The sequence below is a fragment of the Fukomys damarensis genome, unplaced genomic scaffold (genome assembly GCF_012274545.1).
Source record: "Fukomys damarensis isolate Sample0158 unplaced genomic scaffold, DMR_v1.0_HiC HiC_scaffold_16, whole genome shotgun sequence".
Taxonomy (NCBI): Eukaryota; Metazoa; Chordata; class Mammalia; order Rodentia; family Bathyergidae; genus Fukomys; species Fukomys damarensis.
In genome coordinates, this window is record NW_022900928.1 from 2,608,263 (window position 1) to 2,620,020 (window position 11,758).

The 11,758-nt window shown below is 49.9% G+C and overlaps 1 long non-coding RNA gene across 1 annotated transcript in view; it reads right to left on the bottom strand.

Annotated features, from left to right (window-relative positions):
* The window catches only part of LOC104873630, a 17,218-nt gene extending 5,543 nt beyond the window's left edge, over positions 1–11,675 (bottom strand). The window contains exons 1-2 of the long non-coding RNA XR_004517397.1: positions 11,597–11,675; positions 10,575–10,718 (exon numbers count right to left, since the gene is read on the bottom strand). This is a non-coding gene — a long non-coding RNA (uncharacterized LOC104873630). The remainder of the gene's footprint in view (positions 1–10,574; positions 10,719–11,596) is intronic.
* Between the last annotated feature and the right edge of the window lie 83 nt (positions 11,676–11,758).

Here is an 11,758-nt window from a genome sequence, read left to right on the forward strand (position 1 = left end):
CCCAGCACTTGGGAGGTCGAGGAAGGATTGCTGCAAGTTCAAGGCCAGCCTGGGCTACAGAGTGAAACCCTGTCTCTAGAAACAAGAAGGAGAAGGAAAAGGAGAGAGAGGGGGAGAAGAGGAGGAGGAGGAGGACAAAGAAGAAGGAGGAGGAGGAGGAGGAGAATCGTAAAAGCACCTGGCAGCAGCTCTTCGTGTGTGCCTGCCAGATGGAGGGACGTGGGAAGAGAGATGCCCAGGTGAAAATGGCTGGTGGGAGGTTAAAGAAGTCGCCATAAAAGATGAGGCCAAAGTCCTAGGAGCATCGTAAAGCTCCTCAGCTCCCATAACCGCACTGCAATTGTGTCAGCTTGGCCCGGTCAATTAGCTGCCTGCTCCGTCTTCCTCTGTTGTTAATAACGGCAAAGTCCTCTCCCCTGCAAGCATGAAAATGAGGGATTTGCGGTTATAGTAAGCTATCATTAAAAGCACATGAATCCTAAAAGCCCCTGGAAATAAATTAGTCTTCACATGGCCGTCTGTAGCGTCTCACCCCAGCTCGTGATCCCATTAGCTCTTGCACTCGCAGGTCACTTAGGGGGCGGCGGGCGGCTTCCTAGGGAAATCGAGGGGCTGCACAGGTCCCCCAGAGAAGTTCCAGAGGTGGCATCGCTGCTCACACATGGCCCTTGTGCCACGTGAGGGCAGAGCGGGGCCATCTTTGAAACACAGCCGCCCAGGGCGTTCGTGGGAGCAGCCCCCGGGAAGCCTTCCCTGGACCTCTTGGCATCTTCAAGCAGCACTGCCTTTCCACCCACGGAGTTTACCTTCCCCCGTGTCCTGGGCCCCGCATTCACATCCTTCAGGGACCTCAGAGTACGAAGGCCACGGGCGCAGGGCAGGCCCTGCTGGTGACCCCAGAAGGAGAGAAGCATCAGGACAGAGGTGCGGAGGGACAGCTCCAGGTGACCAGAGTGGAGGCTGTGGAGATGCTTCTCCAGCCAGGACACAGGCCTGTGCCCGCAGTTGAGTGGGCCGAAGGGAAACTCTCCGTGGGCCCCGACAGAGCCACAGTGTTGGCCTCCTGGGCTGGGAGTGACAGGTTTTTGTCTGAAGCTGCCCGCTGTGAGATTCTCTGGCTCAGCCCCGGACACCAGTGTGCCTGGCTTCTGCAGTGCTGCGGCCTCCAGGCTCTGTCCTGCACCTCTTCTGTTCCCGTGCCAGTGTCTCCCTGGGGCATCTCCTCCACGCTTCCTGCTCCCGTTGTAGGCTTTGAACCCTGGGCTCCCGCGTTTACGGCCCCCCAACTCCCAGCGCAATTGCTCTCTAATCCCTCGGCTTCCTCGAAACACTGCAAACGCACGTGTACCTACTCAGATCAGCCTGGAGTCTCGCTCCCGGTCTCCTGTGCTTCACCGCAAGTGTCTGCACGGTAGACGACGTTTTCCTGAGCACCAAGGTAGATCCCTGCAGGCTGAGTCAGCCTCAGCCCCTCCTACTGTGCTCACCTCTGCGAGTCACTTAAACTCAGCCGCACAGAAGACAGAACGAGCTGGGCTGCGATCGATTCCACTTGACTTTGAAACCAGGTCCAGGCCCAGCTTCTAACTTTTCCTTCCTCTCTCTCACCTCTGGGCATGGGCCTTTGCACACACCTCTCTCTCTCTCTCCCTGGCGGCCTCTTCATTCTCCCTTCCATCAGTCAGCTTTGATTCCCCTCTCAGATCCCAGCCCATCACCCAGGCCCTCGGACAGACCTGAGCCTGGTGAGAACTCGCAGGGCTTCCTCCCGCCCCCTTCCGTGCCCTGGAGTCAGAGCTGTCTGACCCCTGAGGGGCTGACAGCTGCCTCTCCCGCCAGGCTGACTCTCTGCTCCGTGGAGAGCAGACCTCGTGGTGTCTTTTGCTCTTTGTCGAATCCCCGTCACTGAGCACCAGAGCTCCACGATGGATGATAAGTGAAAGGGCATCTTTCGGGGCACGGAGGTTCAGCCTGGAGCTAGGCTCGGTCCGTTTTCCCTCTCATACCCTGGCTTTCCGTAAACACTGTCTCCGTGGGACTGGTGCCTGGGCTCAGCCATCAGGAGTGGGTGCTTTGTGTCTTCTGCCTGGTGCCAACCTGAGCCACTGGACACCGTGCGTCAAGCCGTCCCTCAGAAAGCACCGGACCTGGCTTTGGGGGAGGCCTTGCCTTTGGTCCACACTGTGATGGAGAACGTTTCAAAATTTGGATGTTATACTCTTTTAACCTCACATTTTAATTTTTAAAGACATAATACTTTCACGGTAATAAAGTTTCCATGATGAAGGAAGAGCCCCGGAGACCTCAGGGTCTGTGTCTTTCTGGACCCCGAGTCGCCTTAGGGCTTTGAAACTGCACAACATGCCCGAGGAAAGGAAGCCCAAAGTAAGTGAAAATAAGAACTCTCATCTGTCCGCGATGCCCTGATTTGCCGTGGTGCTTGCATCACAGTGTCTACCCAGTGTAAGGGTGACATCTGTGCCTCCCCTCCTTAGAGCCTGGCACCTGACAAAGTGGCTATTGCCACTGGAGCTCCCTCTCCTACGTCACATGTTACACATGTGGTGTTTTCAGAGAGATCCCTCTTCTGTATTTATGGAAGGCTGTACAGGGTCCAAGAAGCAGCTCTGAGGAGGAGCTGACCGTCCCCGTGGCTAACTCCTCCCTCGGGCCTGACACAGCAGGATCTGCACTGCAGGTACGGCCCAGAGGAACAGGAGTCCAGGACAGGACCAGGGAGAGTGAGAATAGTACTTCAATAGTTAAAGGACCTGGAAGACACAAGGAATACAGCAATTGTTGTCACTATTATTTATCACAGTCTGTCTCCTTTCCTCTAGCTGCTATAACAAAATACCATGAGCTGGATGGATGATTTTCTCATTACAGCTTCCGTGGCTGGGAAGTCCAAGGTCCAGGTACCGGTAGAACCCGTGTATGTTGAGTATCGGCTTCATTGTTCACAAACAGTGGCCACCTTCCTTGTTGTTTGCTTGATTTTTGAGCACAGGTTTCACTATGTGATTCATGCCTGCCTCCAACTTAGGATCATCCTGCTTCAGCCTCTGAAGTGTGGGGATCACAGATGTGCATCTTCACCCCTAGCAAGTGCTGTCCTCTTGCTGGCTTCACACATAGTGAAAAGGGGAGAGTGTTCTGCAGGGGCCTCTTCTGTAAGACCCTATTCACCTCCCAAATTCTCCACCTCCAGAGTAGAGTTCAAAGTAGGGATTTGAGGGAAGATAATCCCTGAGATCATGACAAGATCCCCCGAGGACCCAAAGCAGAAGATAGGAGCAGAGAGGGCAATGAAGGGGCCAACTACAACCTCAAGATGAGTAACAGTTAACTGATGAAAGATGTCAGGTTGCCAACAGAACACAGTTCATCTGTGCCCATTAACACAAGCAACAGTGATCACCGGTGGAACATGAACAGTTGCCACAGTGGTAGTGAAGTTCACCATGTTGGATAATATCCAGAGAATGGTTTAGAACGATGTAGTCTTGGAAGGGCCAAGGATTTAGCTCAGTGATTCCACCACCTGCCTCAGAAGCACAAGGACCTGAGTTCGATCCTGGTACAAACAAACAAAAAAGCGGAAGCCAGGCATGGTGGGACACATCCGAAATTCCAACACTCTAGGAGGCCGAGGCAGAAGGATCACAAATTTGAGCCCAGCTTGGACAATTTAACAATTTAATAAGAACTTGCCTCAAAATAAACAGGATAGCAATGCGGCTAAGTGTAAAGCCCCTATGTTCAGTCCTCAGTCAGTAACACATGCACACATGCTGAAAAGGATGCCCTTTCTGCTATAAAATATGACTATGCAGATAAGAAGACTTTAGAATGGCTATAACCTCAAACACACCTGGTTCTGGAAACGTCATTCAAACACAGAGTGAGAGATAGGTTCACAGTTTTGCAAACACTCACAAAGTCAAACTCACAATGAGATGCCACCTCATTCCTACTAGGATGGCCCTTTGGGCTGCTCAGAATAATTAAACAGCATTACTGTGTGGCTCAGCAATTCTATCTCTGGGTCTGCACCCCAAGGTTTGAACAGAGCTCTACTCACACACCCGGTACTCTTGGCACTAATATTTACCATGGTCAAAAGTATAGCAAATACAAGCATCTGCCAAAGGATGAATGGAAAAGCAAAAATGTAGCTCGGAAACCCAACTTGTAGTGTTCTTGCACAATTTTTCAGCTTTAAGGTAGTGTGACAATGATGCATACTTAATAAAAATCTCACTTTGGAGTTTGAAATTTGATCTTTTCCTGGACGACTAATACTCTTTTGAAGCTGGGTAGCAGCAGGGAGCATTATGGTGAATAAAAGAATTCAAATCCTGAAAACCACCTCCTGTATTACTCCATTAAACAAATTCAGCAGAGGCAGCTGACACTGACTGTCTCGGGCTGGGGTTGGTCATGAACCAGAGAGGGAAGCCGTTCTGCATCTGTGTGGAGTGTTGGCTCCACGGCTGTGCCGTTCTGAAAGTCTCCTCCAGCAGTAGCTTCCGCCACACTGTGCGTAACTGTTACAAGGGGTACTCGGCGGTGTGGCTGGATCGTCATGGGATGGCGCCTCGGTTAAAAGAGGCAGTGAAAAGCAGTACATCCTTCACAAGTCCAGAAGGATAGGAGGAAAGAAGGGAAGAAGGCAGGAGAGGAGAGGAAGAAGGAATGAGGAGCGGGAGAAGGAAAAGAGGAGAACAATGGTGAAAATATAAAAACATCCTAAAACATGGCCACTTTCGAGAGGAAGAAACATAAGTGAATTTTTCATTTGTGTTTTCTGCATCTACTGTGTTTACCACCTGAAGCATGGATATTTAGGACGAGAGAAAAACAATATATTTATTTATTTATAACAGGGTGCAGATTGAACTCGACCTTGTGCTTGTGAGGCAGGCACAGCACCACTGAGCTGAATCCCCAGCCCCAAAATGTATATTTTTAAAAGTGTAACATATACGGGAACTTAAGAGCACAGTCATGTTTTTCATATGATTAAACTATGTCTTCAGTATTGGCTGCATTTATATTGTCTGGCGGAATCAAGTGAAACGTGTGACTTCTCCTACATTTTGCAACTCTTGGTGTCATCTGCAGGGGGTAAAATGATCCGGGATATGTTCATCAGCTTCTTTCATTAAAACGGGAGTTACGACTGCTCTACAACTTTCCACCAGGCTGGGTAATTTGGGAGGCACCACTTTCCATCCAAACAGAGACGGGACATGAGATGGTCTTCGAGGAAAGGTTTGGTGTTATGTTTTGAGGAAACTTGTTTGGTACTCAGAGGTAGGTTTTGGTTCCACTTTAAGGAAAATGTAATGAAATCTTTGAAACCCTGTGCTTGTGTCTTCAAAATGGATTCACAGTCTGCCGTGTGTAGTAGAGGAAGAAAGCGCACAAGACTGAATGTTGGCTCCTAAAATCAATTTTCCCTTTCATCTTGATCAAATCAAATTTAAACGTCCTTTTGGTTTTCTAGGTTAGAATTTTGAGAAACAGATTGAATAGAGCAAGTGTCTACACTGACTTTTTTCCTAGAAGCGCAAGTCGTTGGATGTGGGTCGAGTTACAGCTTGCGGCTCTCCAGGGCAGTGGTGGAACCTGTGGGAGGTGTGTTACTTGTTCTTCTTATAAGACAGAAGATGTGAGGGTGCGAAGCCGTTGTCTCTAAACGAAAACCACCCTATTTGGTGGGCACTTTGCAATAGATCAGTGATTTGGGGGTTGCAGTTTGGTCTCTAAAAGTTTCGTTCTCCCTGGTCTGTGTCTTCTCCCAAAGCAGGAGTGGACAGGTGGCTGGGATCTCCGCCCTGGGCACCAAAGGGTGTGAGTACTGCAGAGGCCGTCTGGGCAAAGGAGCGGGTTCTGTGTCAGCCCGGTTGACGGCTGGCTGGGTGCAGAGGGACGTGAGATGCCCAGTGTGCCACGACTCAGCACCCTTACCTTCCCCAGGGCCTCCCACACCTGCCCTAACTCCGATGTCTGTGGAATACCCCTGCTGGTTCGTCTCACTGGTGGCAGAATTCTCGTTATCACTCGACTGCTGGAATATTCACCTCCCCGAGCCCAGCCCTGATCACTATTGTCCAGCTCCTTCTCACAGGTCCATTTGGGAAGTAATGGCTCACGGAGGGCTGGAGCTGAGGTTTTTTCATACAGACCTGATTACGTTGTTAGGTGTGATTGTCGATGAACGAGTTTCCCACTTGTTTCTGTGTTTGTGCTGCCAATCCAGAAAGGACTTGGCCTCCTTGTATCACACCCCGGCACTTGCTGCCCTTATACTCTTCTGTCTCTCTCTTTCCACATCCAAGCCACTAACGTTCATTGTGGTTTTTTGCTTTGTTTTAGATGGAGATGAATTTCTTTGAGGAGAGGGTGTCCGTGGCTCTCCATCTTGGTGTGGAAATGCTCCAGGCTGACGGTAGAACCCACACACAAGAAGAAAAAATATGAGCCAGCTGCCAAAACATTCGTATAAACTGGGCTGCTTAATTAATCAGCCTGTAACTTAGTCTCCGAAACCCGTGGGTCTTGATTACTTGGCTCATTTGCTGTGAGTCAGCTGAGCTAATGGGACAGCTGGAAGATGAGTGAGCACCTCTGGTCTGGGGGGTCGGGGACGCTGCAGTGGGCTGCAGACTCTGCCAGGTTGACGCTGTCAGAGGCCTCATGCCTTTCCTGGGGTCTCATCGGGTCGCTGGTCCGGCTCTCTGCGGCCTCTCTGCCCACGGGCGCCATCCCACCCACCCTTGGAAACAGAGACCCGCCTCAAAGGTAGCACAGTGTCCCCCGTGTCACATTCGACTAGAGGAAACAAGCCACGGGGCCATCTGGGTCCTCGGGGGGACAGACCCCACCTCTCCAGGAGAGGAGGTTCAAAGTCTTCATGGCGGCTCATGACTTGCCACGGTGCGTAAGCGAGGGCGTCAGCAGGACAGCCACAGATGGTCCATGCGTGTGCCCAGCACAAGCGAGAAAGTGCACAGGCTGCGTCCACTGAGGGGAAGGGTGAACAGGAAGCGAGGAGTGGGAAGGGCCCCGTGGGGCAGATGAAACGGACCGCGAACAGAGACAGGTTTGGAAGAGATGAGAACGTCACACCCGCTTTCCTGCCCTGGACCTCTCAGAGCGCCTCCCAGAGAGTGACCTCCAGCACAGCCTGGCCGATGCTGAGATTACGAGGGAAATAACACCCTTCGGGAAGAATGCCGTTTCTGCTAAAAGAGGATTTCATGCAGGAGGGACTGTGGGCCAAGCAGCCGTGAAGCTGGGGTAGGAGACAGGCAGTGAGTAACTGGGTAATGCGCAGAACAGATTCGCGGTGGCATCCGAAGGTGACAGCGCCAGGAGGAGAAGTCAGCCCCAGAGCGCTCGTGGACCCTCCGTCCGGGGCACCTTAGGTCTTCACATCGCTCTCTGGCCTGGGGGACGTGTGCATGAGTGCAGGTATCCCTGCAGGTGCATGGCTGTGGCTGTCGGCCTTAGCAAAGAAAACACAGCATAACCAGCAACATTTGGATCCCACCAAAAAGGAAATAACGTTAGTACGTATCCCGTGCAGCCCTGGAGCGTATTTTTACTGAAATGTTCAGTATTTGTCTGGCATTCAGATGTAACTGAATGTGTTACCTGCAGCCGGGAAGCAAAGCTCAGGTGTGCCGAGGAGGAGGGCCGACCACAGGTGACACTCCTGGTGGCCATTCAGGGTGCTACTGGACTTGGACCCGCATCCCTGGGCGTCCAGCGCAGTGCCCTGGCCTCCACTGGCCAACTTGGTTTTGCATTCCTCGCTCTGCCCAGAGATCGCTCCTTCATTACTTTAGCTCTCCCGAAACAAGGAAAGGGTTCCTTCTTAGCCCACATCCTCCAAGGAAACTGCACCCTGCTACAGAGTGAGCTCACTGTGAGTTTTGCAAGTCAGGAGTGAAGGTGACACTCCATAAGAAATATCAAATAAAATATTTAGTAGTGTTTAGATTTCATACCCTCGGGATGATTCTAGAAACCCTCAGGGTTTGTGGGAAGGCTGCTTCTCTTTGTGAGCAGTGAATAAACACCAAGATGAAGTACTTAAAATTGCTTTGCAATACACCTCAGTGCAGAGCCAATAAATTAATAAACCTTGATCTGTTTTCAGATCCCTGGAGGGGTGGCTATGTTCTTGCCAGGAACCAAATTCACAGCGACGCTGCAGACACTGCAAGTGAAGTTTCTCCTGCCCAAGCAGCGAGGTCTCGATCATTTTTCACTGCCAGCCCCTTTAAAAATGCATATTGTTCTTAGCAGCTTTGCTTAACAGTGATCTTCACACCCTTGTTGCTCTTTTCTTTTGTATTTGCTTTTGAGGAATTCCAACCTACAAATAAGAATATTCTGCAGATGGCTTTTGTCTTGTCTGCTTACAGATTTTCGGTGCACCAGGTAATCGGTGGGGAGCACGCCCAGCTCCCATGGCTGCTCATACATCACTGCTCCCACGTGAACTATCCTGAAGATGGACCCCGGGGCTTTGTTTGGGCTGCGTGCTCCTGGTGTAGCTGGTGGACGTGGGAATCTCACTAGAAATCTGGAAATGGCCAATTAAAAGGCAGATCCTGTCTTCCCAGCCTGATAACCACCGAAGCAATGGAGCATAAGGAGATACATGTGAATTATGTTCAATGTTTTGCATAAATGTTGTAAATTTTAAAATCCATTTTAATACTGAGTGCACCGTAATGCTCCCTGGAGAGTTCTGTCTACAAACCATTTAAAGACGCATCACGCGTGGCCCACTTGTGCCATTCCAGGGACCTTGGAGAGTGGGGAGTTTTCATTATGGCAGGCTCATGGTCAGGGCTTGAAGGATCGCAAAATTAAGTGGTCGAGTAAATAAAGCATCTCTCTCTGTTTAGTGAACAAATCAGATGGCTGGACCCAGGAAATAGTCCAGAGGCAACCCCTCAATGACACAATTTAGCGTCTCCCCTTCCCTCCCACCCACTTCTCTGCCGTAGCCAGGTAGTTATTGATGATCCCTGGGGTCTTACCTTAGGGTGGCCCCACCAGGTAGAGGGGTGTGGTGGAACTGGTGTATCTGCCATTGGGTGGTCTGTGGGGGCCTGAACAGAGCAGGAGCTCACCCTGTCCTCCCGTGGCTCAAGTCCACCCTGAAGGGTGCTCCTAGGCACAGAATACAGTGCTGCCCGGAGCACAGAGGCTTCTGCAGGAACCTAGGCATAGGTCACCCAGTCCTGCAGAGTCTCCTTCCTCTTCCTCTGCTCCTCCTCCTTCCTCCTCACTTCGTTCTAGAAGAGCTGAGCTCAGTTATTGTGGGAATGTATTCCATTTTTTTTTTTTACTTGCAAGAAATGTTTCCTGGTAAAGCAGACACACAAATTTAAATATCACACCGTGTCTCTTATATGAGAAACCCAGAGTAAAATTAAAGAGCCAAATAAAAGGCAGATGATAGGAAGTAGGGAGATAGCTCATTTTCAAAGGGGAAGGGATAAAAGCATGAAGGTTAGGGAAAAGGAGGGAAGAAATGAAGGCCAAGAAAAAGGGAATTAAGATGTGATAACTTCACACAAGGAATATGAACATTATGTACTACACGCATATACTAATAAATTAAAAAGAAATATTTCTGGGAGGCTGAGGCAGGAAGGTGCAAGTTTGCACCCATTTTGGCCAAATTAGTGACTTAGCAAGACATTTCAAAATCAAAAATAAAATAAAGACGACCTGGGGACGAAGCTCAGTGGAAGGTGCTGGGCTCCATCCATAATACTGCTGGGGAAAAAAAGAAGTGTTTCTTTCCTTCACACACAAAGATTTCTTTCTATAAAATATCTTCATTAAATCAGGTACTGCTTCAATACGAATAAAACAAAATAGCTGATGCACACAATGCACAGTGGCTGGTTAGATAAAAATAAACTCTTGCTCTAAAGTGAAATGGTCGTGGAATTGTCAGTCTGGGGGAGGACAAGAGAAACACTGTGTTCCTAGCGGTGTTCTAATGACCTAAAATGCACTCTGGCTCGGGAGCAGTTTGCCCCTTTCTCTGTTATGTATTTTTCTTCACTAGAGAATCTGGTGAAGTCTGAGGATACAAAAACATGATATGGGATGAACTAAGCATCATTTTCCCGGTCTTGAGTGCAGAATTGAATTTGAGATAAAAAAAAAAATTAATCCAGCTGACCCAATGTTTTAAACCCAGTGTCCAAGCCATTTTTGTTATTATTAACATCTCCCCCCACATTTATTTCCCAGCCTAATACCACATTCTGGCGAATCGACCAGCCTAGTAGCAGGACTACCTTTTAAAAATGTTTTGCTTAGAGATCTGTTTAGGCTTCAACAAACAAATAGAGTCACCCGTATTAAGGAATACGGGGTTTTAGAAACAAAGAAAACAACCAAGATTGGAGGAAAGTTAAGTGTTCCCCGGGGAGAAACCCTAGCGGTCACACTGTTTCATCAGCAGTACAGAAATTGTTTTAACGGTGTTCTGAACATCTTATTTTTGCAAAAATAACACTCGGGCTCACCGGGATCAAAGGCTGCGTCCCTGGGACTGGAAGGCTGACATCTCCGGACGCAGTTATTTCAGAGCCGGGAAAGCCGAGAGTGAGGGCCTGGAAACTGCTGCGAGGCTCCACACTGGGCCGCCCCCCCAGCCAAACCGAGCCCTACTGTGGAGAACAATGACGATTATTCAGGATCTGGAGAGGCATCTACCCCCTAGTGCAGAGTTCTTGGGCAAAAGCCACCTCTTAAAGCTTATTTAACAGCAGTTGAAAAGAAAACACGAGGAAACAAAGCTGAAGTCTTGTTTTTACACAAGAGTGAGCCTGTGCCTATGGGGCCGCTGCTTTCTTCCGTTCTTATTTTCCAGGCTTCGGTGTAAAATGGAACCCCCGGAATATTGCGGGGAGGCCTTCTGGTCACAGGCTAACTGCGCTGCAGCCCCTCCTCGCCTGTAGGTTTAAAAACAAAACTGCAGCCCTTATCCCACCACCGGGGTCACCTTGGAGAAACTCCAAGATCAAGATGGTCACAGCAGGAAAGGCCCCTGGCGCATGTTATAGGACGGACGGACAGACGGACGGGAGGCGGGCGGGGTCTCGGGCAGGCTTTTCGCGTGGTCCCTGCCTTCATCTGAAGCAGGCTTGAGTCCTGTTTCCGAGCTTCTGTTTGCCTTGATAAAAGGCTGTCACGGTACCGTGTTAGGGGCAGAAGTTCTTCGGTAAAACTTGTCATTATTTATGTACAAGAAAGGAAGGCCTTGTCTATTAAATTAATTAGAATGTGGCCCGCAAAGGAATATTTTTGATCAGTGCAAGCCGAAGTCTTCGGGTAAAGGGGAAGAAAGGCAGAAGGGGCGGGGGAGGCAGAAAGGCTCAGACAGAGCTGCATTGTTTGCAGGAAGCCTGCTGAGTCTTTTATGCCCAGCCGCACCGAGCCAGGGCCCCTCTTGAATTTCTTCAAGAATACAGTTTCAGATCATCTGCATTCAGGGCCAGAGTCATGGCCCTGGAACCGATAATTGCCTCTGACAGGATTTAATTACCTTCTCCAGGACCTTTTCTCTGTTTGATTGGAGACCACCCCCTGCCTCCGATCAAATCAGACAGTAATAACACGCTGACGCACCGCAGCCAATCACGAGTCGGGGCTGCGCGGTGACCTTGCTGCGCCCGCGCTGATTGGCGGTGTCAGCCTGTCGCCGTGT